Genomic DNA, 12,428 nt, shown 5'->3' with positions numbered 1-12,428 from the left:
TTTACATTGTGTGTGTATCAGTTGTGTTGTATTGTGCGTGTGTAAAATGTGAAAGATGGTTTTTGGTACCACTTATTGTTTTGTATACTCTGTTTATTATTTTTATTATTTATTGTTATTAGCCACGCCCACCCAGTCATCTGACCACCAAGCCATGCCCACCGATTAAGCCACGCCCACAGAACCATTAGGGAAAATTTTGAATTTCACCCCTGATACAAACTCAAGGTAAACCACTCCAAACTCAATTGCAGAAAATACGACTTCAGCAGCAGAGTGGTCAATGCTTGGAATGGACTACCTGACTCTGTAATTTCTTCCCCAAGCCCCCAAAACTTTAAGCTTAGACTGTCTACTGTTGACCTCACCCCATTCCTAAGAGGTCTGTAAGGGGCGTGCATAAGAGCACAAACGTGCCTACCACTCCTAATGTCCCTTTTTATTTTTACTTGTATCCTTTTCATGTATTCAAATTATGTTTATACTTTTATCCGTTATCTTATATATGCTTGACAAAAATAAATAAATAAATAAAAAATAAAATAAAATAAATAAATAAATAAATAAACAAAAAAACAAAAAAAACAAAAAAACAAAGTCTGAGCCTCTGTGGCTCAGACTGCTAATGCAGTCTGTTATTAACAGCAGCTGCCTACAATTACTGCAGGTTCTAGTCCCACCAGGCCCCAGGTTGACTCAGCCTTCCATCCTTTATAAGGTAGGTAAAATGAGGACCCAGATTGTTGGGGGCAATAAGTTGACTTTGTATATAAATATACAAATAGGATGAAGACTATTGCTTGACATAGTGTAAGCCGCCCTGAGTCTTCGGAGAAGGGCGGGATATAAATGCAAATAAAAAAATAAAATAAAACAAATCTCAAAAGAATCAGAGGTGATGTACTATGGATTCCTTATTTTTTTGAAAAAAAATATTGATATGAAGTGCAAAATTTGTCTACTGATGTTATGTTGCTTATTCTGATTTACCCTTCACTTCGTTTTTTTCTTTTTTCTTTGAAGTCCTATCCCAATTTTCCTACAAGGTCTTGAAGGAGCTTTCATGGTGCTCTGCCTTCATTTGAATTCTGTTCCGTCCAGTGGTGGGATTGAAGTAATTTAACAACCGGTTCTCTGGCCTAATTCCTTCTAACAACCAGTTTGCCAAACTGTTCAGACAGTTAACAACCGGTTCTCCCGAAGTGGTGCGAACTGACTGAATCCCACCACTGGTTCCATCACCCAATGAGCTTTAAGGTGGTATTCAATATATATTTCTATTTAGAGTTAAGAATGCATGTATAATCTCTACAATCTGGGCCAGTGGTGAGATTCAATTTTTTTTACTACTTGCTCTGAGGGCGTGGCTTGGTGGGTATGGCTTGGTGGGCATGGCAGGGGAAGGATACTGTAAAATCTCCATTCCCTCCCCACTCCAGGGGAAGATTACTGCAAAATCCCCATTTCTTCCCCATCAGTTGGGATTCGGGAAGCAGAGAATAGATGGGGGCGGGGCCAGACAGGTGGTATTTACCAGTTCTCCAAACTACTCAAAATTTCTGATACCGGTTCTCTATAACTGGTCAGAACCTGCTGAATATCGCCTCTGAACTAGGCAGGAAGGGACCTTTGAGGTCTTCTGGTCCAACCTACTCCAAACAGGGGGCCTTATTTTCAGCTGATTGTAAATCATTGTAAATTGTAAATCTTATAGTTTCAGCATGCCCTATAAAATCAGAGGAGTCATTTACCCAATTTTCTTTCTGATAGAGGGAGCCACTCGTGGCTCCCATATAATACCTATCCTGCGCAGGCTGCAATGGCTGCCTGTGGTCTTCCGGGTGCACTTCAAGGTGTTGGTTACCACCTTTAAAGCGCTCCATGGCTTAGGACCAGGTTATCTACAGGATCGCCTTCTGCCACCGTTTGCCTCCCACCGACCCGTGCGCTTCCACAGGGAGGGCCTCCTCAGGGTGCCATCAGCCAAACAATGTCGGCTGGCGGTCCCCAGGGGGAGGGCCTTCTCTGTGGGGGCACCTACCCTCTGGAACGAGCTCCCCCCAGGACTTCGTCAACTTCCTGATCTCCGGACCTTCCGCCGCGAGTTGAAGACGTATCTATTCTTCCGCGTTGGACTGGCATAAAATTAGTTTATTATTTGTATTTTGATTGGGGTTTTATGGTTTTATTTTAATTATGGGCCAAATTTAATAAGTTTTTTTATCATTGTTTTTATTATATTGTACCTATTTATTGTCGATTTTATTTGGCTGTGAACCGCCCTGAGTCCTTCGGGAGAAGGGCGGTATACAAATTAAATAATAATAATAATAATAATAATAATAATAATAATAATAATAATAATAATAATAATAATAATAATAATAATAATAATAATAATAATAATAATAATAATAATAATAATAATAATAATTATTATTATTATTATTATTTTCTTTTCTTTTTTTTGAAAAAAAATTTTTTTTTCTAGACAGACAGACATAAAAACATCTTCAATCAAAAGACAGACAGTGTATCAGTTGGTTGTTTACAAAGTTTTTGTGCAATTTCACCATATTCATCAATTGCCAGAACGTTCAAGAATAAATCCGAAAAATGTTGGAAATGTCATCAGATATCCAGCTCATATTACCATATGTGGTGGACGTGCGTAGAAGCTAAAAGATACTGGACTAAAATCCTCACGTGGTTGGAAAAAATGATAAAAAAAACATATAGACTTTGAACCAGAAGTTTTTCTATTGGGGATCATACCTGAAACTTTTAATAGAAAATTGAGATATTTGATTGTGAATGTAGTAACAGCGGCTAGGATTGTATTTGCTAGAAACTGGAACAATGAGGAAATACCAAAGCAAGATGAAATTATTAAGAAAATAATGGAATGTGCAGAAATGAGTAAATTGACATTTGAAATTAGAGAACAAGAAGATAAACAATACTATAAGATATGGGATTTATTTTATCAATGGCTAGATAAAAAAATAGGTTGAAGTTTGACAGAGATATTTATAATGTAGGAATTGTTGAAACAAACAAAATATAACATAATATCATTGGTTTGAATTAAGAAAAGGAAATGAATGATACAAATATAATTAATGTAAAATTTAGTGCAATCTATATAAGGCAAGGGAAGAAACATTTAGACTTATACAAAAGATCAGTTAATTAAAATATTTGGATGTATATTAGATTGGTAAAATGCAAAATAGGATAAATTTCATGTTATGATTCTATCCAATTTTCTATTGCCCAATTTGGGGGTGACCTTTTAATATTCCTTGAAAGTTAACTCGATTTTATCCGATAACCTCTTACAAATATTTTACAATGAACTTACTTTCTAAAGATAAAATATCTCATTTAACAGGTCTGGTGGTTTTAACATCTCTCATCTTAACTCAGTGGTGAAATCCATTTTTTTTTTACTACCAGTTCTGTCGGCGTGGCTTGGTGGGCATAGCAGGGGAAGGATCCTGCAAAATCTCCATTCCAAATCCCCACTCCAGGGGAAGGACACTGCAAAATCTGCATTCCCACCCCATTCCTGGGGGAAGGGTATTGCAAAATCTCCATTCCCACCCCACTCTGGGGCCAGCCAGAGGTGGTATTTGCCGGTTCTCCAAACTGCTCAAAATTTCTGCTACTGGTTCTCCGAACTGCTCAGAATTTCCGCTAACGGTTCTCCAGAACTTATCAGAACCTGCTGGATTTCACCCCATCTTAACATTTCTTATACAATATACTAAGATCTTGAGTTAAAACCTATAAGTCATGAGACCCAGCAGAAGGAGGTATACCTTTTCTCAAGCCTTCCTTTATAAAGGTCAGTTGTCTAAATATTTTGCTAGAATCTTCCTTCCCCTCAATCTAGTTTTAGTCTTCTCATTCATTCAATGTTCCCTTTTATTGTATCCAAATTTCATATAGTTATTACATACTTATGCTTAAGGTAAAGGTAAAGGTAAAGGTTCCCCTCACACATACGTGGTGCTAGTCGTTGCTGGCTCTAGGGGGCGGTGCTCATCTCCGTTTCAAAGCCGAAGAGCCAGCGCTGTCCGAAGAGGTCTCCGTGGTCATGTGGCCGGCATGACTCAATGCCAAAGGCACACGGAACGCTGTTACCTTCCCACCAAAGATGGTCCCTATTTTTTCTACTTGCAGTTTTATGTGCTTTTGAAACTGCTAGGTTGGCAGAAGCTGGGACAAGTAATGGGAGCTCACCCCGTTACACAGCAGCACTAGAAACCAGAAAGTCCAGTTGCCTCTTGAAAAAGCACTTTTCGAACAGAAACAGGAAATGATTACTTATAAAGAACTTTTGTATGCTGAAGGAGGTTGCTTGCAATTAAAATCATTACAGGTATTAAATGAAGAAGGGAGGAATTATACTTGGTTTCAATATGGGCAACTAAGTGCTAGATGGAAAGAAGATCAAAAAATTGGTATAATGCAAAGGCAGGAAAATTTAATAAACCAAATTAGAAATCAGACCCAGGAGCATATAAAGAGATTGTACAATGTGTTGCTTGAAATAGATTCGGAAAAGGATTTGATAAAGGATTGTATGATAAAATGGGCACAGAATATTCAGGAACCAATAATGTTGGTAACATGGGAGAAAATCTGGGTTAGAAATGTTAAGTTTACACAAGCACAGAATCTAAGGGAAAATTTTTATAAGATGTTTTATAGATGGCACTTAGATCCCAAAAAATTATCATGTATGTATCCTGATATCCAAGCGAAATGTTGGAGATGTGACTGTGATGATGCTACATATTTTCATATTTGGTGGACTTGCAAGAAGATTAAGGCCTTTTGGATAAGAATTTGGTGGATTATTCAAAATGTCCTGAAGAAGAAGATAAAGTTCCTGCCGCAATTTTTCCTTTTGGGATTTATAACGGATTGTACAGTGACTGAGACTAAATTGATCTTGAACTTAATAACAGCAGCAAGGCTGCTGATTGGACAATATTGGAAGAAAAAAGAGTTACCTACACTAGAAGAATGGATATTGAAAGTTACTAACTTGGCTGAGATGGCAAAAATCTCAGCCTTTTTGAAAGACTGCAAGAAAGATGTTTAAGATCTCAAATGGACAGCTAACATCAAAAACATCATTAAAAAAGGACAACAAAGAATGTTCTTTCTGCGCCAACTCAGTAAGCTCAAACTGCCCAAGGAGCTGCTGATCCAATTCTACAGAGGAATTATTGAGTCTGTCATTTGCACCTCTATAACTGTCTGGTTCGGTTCTGCAACCCAACAAGAAAAACACAGACTTCAGAGGATAATTAGAACTGCAGAAAAAATAATTGCTACCAACTTGCCTTCCATTGAGGACCTGTATACTGCACGAATCAAGAAGAGGGCCGTGAAAATATTTGCAGATCCCTCGCATCCTGGACATAAACTGTTTCAACTCCTACCCTCAAAACGACGCTATAGAGCACTGCACAACAGAACAACTAGACACAAGAACAGTTTTTTCCCGAAGGCCATCACTCTGCTAAACAAATAATTCCCTCAACACTGTCAGACTATTTACTGAATCTGCAGTAATTAATTTAATTTAATTAATTTAATTAATCGTTTCATAGTTCCCATCACCAATCTCTTTCCACTTATGACTGTATGACTATAACTTGTTGCTGGCAATCCTTATGATTTATAATGATATATTATCATCAATTGTGTTGTAAATGTTGTACCTTGATGAACGTATCTTTTCTTTTATGTACACTGAGAGCATATGCACCAAGACAAATTCCTTGTGTGTCCAATCACACTTGGCCAATAAAATTCTATTCTATTCTATTCTATTCTATTCTATTCTATTCTATTCTATTCTATTCTATTCTAATTGAATGGAAAAAATGGATTGATTATTTACAAAACAGATATCCGATTAAGAGATATCAGATTGCCTTTGAATAATTAGGATGTATTATTTTATATAATGGGGGGGGGGGGTTAGGAAATGAAAAGATTTGGATGAGGTTAATTTAATAGAATAGAATAGAATAGAATAGAATATTTTTATTTATAGACTGCCCTTCTCCCGAAGGACTCAGGGCGGTGTACAGCCAAGAATAAAATACAGGACTTAAAGGGGAAAAGAGAAGTTTCTAGACTTATATTTTGTGAATTTTAAAACTGAAATGGCTACTAAACCACCTAAGACTGGGGGCAGAAGGGGTTCTGAACCAGCTTTAGAAGATCTGATTAAAGAGCAAGGGAAAGTGTCTGAAGAAAGGTTTAAGGAGATTATGGATAATAATGAGAAAATAAGAGAAGAAATAAAAGAGAATAATAAAAAATAAGAAGATATCTTGATGGCTTTTCAAGGTTTGGCAAAAAGACTGGAGGTGGTGGAGGAGGAGGTGCAAGAAATTGTTCAGTCAAATCAACAAATAGAAAATAGAATGGGGGGAATGCAAATCAAATTGGATAAAAATGAAGATCAAGTGGTGGTGATGCAGTATAGAATGATGGAAGGAGCTCTGAGAATTAGGGGTTTGAATGAGGAGAAAGGGGAAGATTTAAAAAAAAATTTATCAGAAGCTCTGGCTGAATTTATTGAACTTGATCCACAAGAGGTTGCTTATCAAATTGACAAAATTTATAGAGTTAATTCTTGGATTGCTAGGCAAAAGAAACTTCCTAGAGACATTGTGGTTTATTTTTTGAAAAGAACAGTGAGGAATCAAATTTTGCAAGTTGCTTGTCAGAAAAACTTGAAAATAGGGGAACAGGAGTTGAAGGTTTTGAAAGAGATTCCTCCCAAGATGTTAAGGGATAGAAAGGACTTTACATTTTTTACACAAGAACTTAAGAAATACCAGATTCAATTTAGATGGGAGGTTCCAGTTGGCTTGACAGTGTATTATCAAGGAAGGAGATATCGTATTGACACAGTGCTTAAGGCCAAAGATTTTCTTTCTACAGTGCTGAAATTTGAAATAGAAATAATAGAAAAAGAATTCAAGAGACTCAAATGGGTGTGGAAGCTGAGGTGATTCCAGTGATGTTACCATCAGAGGAACAACCACAAGAACAAAGACTGACGAGGGAGCCCTTAAGCGTAAAGAAAAGGAGCAACAAACTCAAAGTAAAGTTCAGGATTCTGCTACAGAAGCGGTGGAGGAGCACGACCGAAGATACGGAGGACGATCTTCAGTTGATTGCTCAAAGGCTTCAGCAGCCCAGTAATGGCAAATAAAATCTTGACTTGGAATGTCAATGGTTTGAACTCAGCTCAGAAGAGAAGAAAAATATTTCATTAGTTGAAACAATTTAAAATGATGTTATTTGCTTACAAAAGCATATTAAATTATCAGATCAAAAGTACCTAATAAACTCAAAGTTAGGTAAACATTTTGTTGCTTCAGCTTTGGAGAAAAAACATGGCATAGTGGTTTATTTGAGAAAAGATATACCAGCCAAGTTAATAGAGGCAGATATTCACGGAAGATATATTGCTATTGAACTTACAATAGAAACAAAAAGGACTCTCTTGCTTGGTATATATGCACCCAATCAGCAACAAGAAAAATTTTATAGAATGTTATATGATAAGTTGAATCTATGGGATTATAAATCGTGCATTATATTGGGAGATTGGAATGGAGTAATAGATACACGAAAGGACAAGAGAACTTCTTCAAGAAGATACCTGCACATGCAAAGCTGCCTAAATCCTTTTTGATATGATAGAAGATTTTGAGTTAAGAGATGTATGGAGACTGCGGAATTTGGAGGAAAGAGACTATACTTTTTTCTGATAGGCATCAATCCTTCTCACGTATTGATTTTATTTTAATTTCTAATGATTTGCTTTTTAGGGTGAAGAAAACTAAGATATTTCCAAGATGTTTGTCTGATCATAGTCCTGTTTGGATGGAATTGCAATATGGAAAAGAGGGTAGAAGAACTTGGAGATTAAATGAAAATTTGTTTAGATATCAGGATAATGTAAATCAATGTAAAAAGCAGATGAAAGAATTTTTTGATTATAATTTGAATAATGAAACATCGATAGAAATGGTTTGGGACTCAGTAAAGCTTTTATGAGAGGTGTATTAATATATCTTAATAATAGACAGAGAAATAAGCAACAAAGACAGCGTAGGTATTTAGAAGAGGAAATTTATAAGAAACAACAATTATTAATACATAATCCACATGATCAAAAACTTAAAGATGCAATAAAGTTACTACAGAATCAATTTAATATGATAATGGCTGATCAGGTGGCAACAAATATACAATATGCCAAACATAATACTTTTTGTAATGCAAATAGGCCTGGTAGGTGGTTAGCATATACTTTAAGGAAAAGACAAAAACAACGTACTATAGAAAAAATAGAATATAAAGGTAAAGAGATATCAACAGGATAAAATTAAAAAAGCTTTTTTAGAATATTATACAAATTTATATCTTAAAGATAATATATTGAATAGGGATATTGATAATTATTTGAAGGAATATAAGGTTAAAAATTTAACTTTAGAACAAACGGATGAACTGAATCGGCCTATAACTTCGGAATAAATTATTTTGGTAATTAAACAATTAAAATGGGAAAACTCCTGGTACGGATGGGCTCACAGTTAGTTATTATAGGAATTTACAGGATGAGATGTTAGGTCCACTTAAGGAATTATTTAATCAGATACAACTAGGAGAATTCCCCTCATGGAGAACCTCTTTTATTTCATTGATACCAAAAGAGAAACAGGATTGTCCTAAACCTGGGAATTATAGGCCAATCTCACTTTTAAATAATGATTATAAGATTTTTGTTAAAATAATAGCTAATAGATTAATGTTGATTCTGCAGCGAAGAATTCATAATGATCAATCTGGATTTATAAAAGGGAGACAGATGAGGAATAATGTTAGGCAGATTGTTAATTTACTGGAGTACTTAGAAAAGAAAAATTTTATTCCAGCAGCATTTATTTTCTCGATGCAGAGAAAGCTTTTGATCGATTGCATTGGGATTTTTATTTAAATTAATAGAAAAGATGCAATTTGGAGATGGTTTTTAAGAATAATTAGGCAATTTATGGAGAGCAAACAGCACAGATTATAATCAATGGTAGCTTAACAGAACCTTTTAAGATTGCGAAAGGAACAAGACAGGGATGTCCTTTATCACCATTATTGTTTATTTTAACTCTAGAACCATTATTGGATAAAATACGAAGTAAAGGAGATAGAGGAATTAGAGTTAGACAGTATGAATATAAGTTAAGAGCTTTTGCAGATGATTTGGTGATTACTTTAACAAACCCTATAAATTCTAGTAAATCTTTGTTGGAAATAATTGATCAATATGGGAATGTCTCAGGGTTTAAGGTAAATCAGAAAAGACAAAAGTGATAATAAAAATATGGCCAGACAACAGAAAGAAAAACTAGAGGAAGTAACAGGATTTGAAATTGTAAAGAAGGTTAAGTACTTAGGGTTTATATTACGTCGTCAAATGTGAAATTGTATAAGAATAACTATGAGGTTTTATGGCAAAAGTTCAGAAGGAGTTGATTGTTTGGAAAAATTGCAATTATCTTTGCTGGGAGAATTGCTGCTATTAAAATGAATGTTTTACCTAGATTTTTATTCCTCTTTCAGATGATACCAATAATTAAGAAAGATAAGAATCTTGAGGAATGGCAGAAGGAATTAACAAATTTATATGGGAAGGTAAAAAGCTAGGGTTAAAATGAAAATAATTCAAGATTCTCGGAAAGGGAGGTTTAAAATGCCTAATTTTAAATTATATTATGAAGCAGCTGCTCTCTCTGCAATAAGTGATTGGTTTAATTTAACAGAGGACAGAATTTTGAATATAGAAGGTTATGATTTGCTATATGGATGGCATGCATATTTAATTTATGACAAAAAAGTGGATAAGGCCTTTAAAAATCATGTGCTAAGAAATGCCCTTCATGTGTTTGGAAAAATACTCTTATAAATTAAATTATAAGGTTCCTATATGGGCAAGTCCTAGACATACAGTAGAAAATATAAACATAGAACAGAATCAGGAAATGATTACATATAAAGATCTTTTGTATACTGAAAGAGGTAATTTGCAGTTAAAATCTCTGCAAGTATTAAGAGAGGAAGGGAAAAATTATACTTGGTTTCAATATGAGCAACTATGTGCTAGATGGAAGGAGATAAGAAAATTGGTATAGAGCAGAGTGAGGGAAATTTGGTAAAGCAAATTAGAAACCAGTCTCAGGAGCATATAAAGAGATTGTATAATGTGTTACTTGAAATAGATTCTGAAAGGGACTTGGTAAAGGACTGTATGATAAAGTGGGCACAAAATTTTCAGGAGCCAATATTATTGGAAACGTGGGAAAAATTTGGGTTAGAAATGTTAAATTCACGCAGGCACAGAATCTGAGGAAAATTTTTATAAAATGTTTTATAGATGGCATCTAGATCCTAAAAATTATCGTGTATGTATCCAGAAATGCAAGCAAAATGTTGGAGATGTAATTGTGATGACGCTACATATTTTCACATTTGGTGGACTTGTAAGGACATAAAGGCCTTTTGGATAAAAATTTGGTGGATTTTACAAAATGTTCTGAAAAGAAGATAAAGTTCCTGCCGCAATTTTTCTTGTTGGGAATTATTACGGATTGTACAGTAATTGAGACTAAATTGATTTTAAATCTAATAACTGCAGCAAGATTACTAATAGGACAATATTGGAAGAAAAAGAAGTACCAACAATAGAAGAATGGATATTGAAAGTTGCCAATTTGGCTGAGATGGCGAAGATATCAGCCTTTTGAAAGACAATACGCAAGAAAGATACTTAAAGGAATGGAAAAATGGATTGACTATATTCAACGTAGATATCAGACTAAGAGTTATCAGACTGTTTTGAATGATTATGATGTATTATTTTGATTGCTTTTGGGGAAGTTAGGAATTGATGATTGTAGGGTATAATTAAGTTGGGACGAAAATTTTTAGCATATGTTTGTTTTATTTTAACTATACCTTGTGCTCGTTCCGGGAAGTCGGGGAGGGGTTGCGAAGGAGGGGAGCAGGGGAAAGGGGAAAAATTTTGTAAAACTTTTTGAATAAAAAAAAAAAAGAATAAAATACAGGAAAAAACAACAATACAAAACTAAGAACAACCCTTAAAAAAACCTATTTGATATGGCTACTTATAGATAAAATATTACCCTCTAAAATTTACAAAAAATTTAAAACCCAGCAAGACGAAATAAGTAGGTTTTAAGTTCGCGGCGGAAGATCCTAAGGTCAGGTATTTGTCGGAGTCCAGGGGGAAGCTCGTTCCATAGGGTAGGAGCCCCCACAGAGAAGGCCCTCCCCCTGGGGGCCGCCAGCCGACATTGCTTGGCTGACGGCACCCTGAAGAACCCCTCTCTGTGAGAGCGCACCAGTCATTGGGAGATAGACGTTGGCAGTAGATGGTCCCGTAGGTATCCCGGTCCTAAGCCATGAAGCGCTTTAAAGGTAGTAACTAACACCTTGAAGCGCACCCGGAAGACAACAGGCAGCCAGTGCAGTTTGCGCAGGATGGGTGTTACATGGGAGCTCCGAACTGCTCCCTCAATAACCCGCGCAGCCGCATTCTGGACTAACTGGAGTTTCCGGGTGCTCTTCAAGGGGAGCCCCATGTAGAGAGCATTGCAATAGTCCAGGCGAGAGGATTAGAAGGGAAAATTTTATTCTATGTTTGGTTTATGTATAACAATACCTTGTGATTGACCCGGGAAGCCGGGGTGGGGGGAGGTGAAGGGAGGGGGGAAGGGGGTTTTGCGGGGGGGAGGGGGGGAAAAGGGGGGAAAATGTTTTTGTTTATTAAAACTTTTTCAATTAAAAAAAAGAAAAGAAAAAAGAAAAAGCACCTTTCGGACGTGAGTGAGAATCTGCAACGTCCTCTTCCACAGAGCATTAACTAGTGAAAGCTATGAGAACAGAAGCTGGTGAGAATTCTTTTTTTGACTTCTGGTTGTACACGTGAGGTAAAGGCCATAATTCTGTCCCTTTATGATGCGATCTAGGAAATTCCTAAGGCCCTGCTTGGAAGCTAAACCAGCCATTTGTTTAGAGAACGCTGCCCTGTTTGCAGGGCGTCCTCGAACTTCTTTGGTTAATCATGGAGGTGACTTTTTACAGTTGTTTGTTTGGGGTTTTGTTTACCTGGATTCTCTACTTCACCTTTTTTGTATTGGATGAGATTTGTAACAGGCTCTGGAGTCCTTGGCTGTGCTCTTCCGGCTTCTCCCAAATGCCCCCCCAATTTACACCTGCAGTCAAAAAGGTAACTATTATATTATACGGTAACAGCAACAAGAGTTGGAAGGGACCCTGGAGGTCATCCAGTCCAACCCCCT

Source organism: Ahaetulla prasina, chromosome 4 (assembly GCF_028640845.1).
Source record: "Ahaetulla prasina isolate Xishuangbanna chromosome 4, ASM2864084v1, whole genome shotgun sequence".
In the NCBI taxonomy this organism is placed as follows: domain Eukaryota; kingdom Metazoa; phylum Chordata; class Lepidosauria; order Squamata; family Colubridae; genus Ahaetulla; species Ahaetulla prasina.
Note: the sequence above shows the minus strand (reverse complement) of the source record.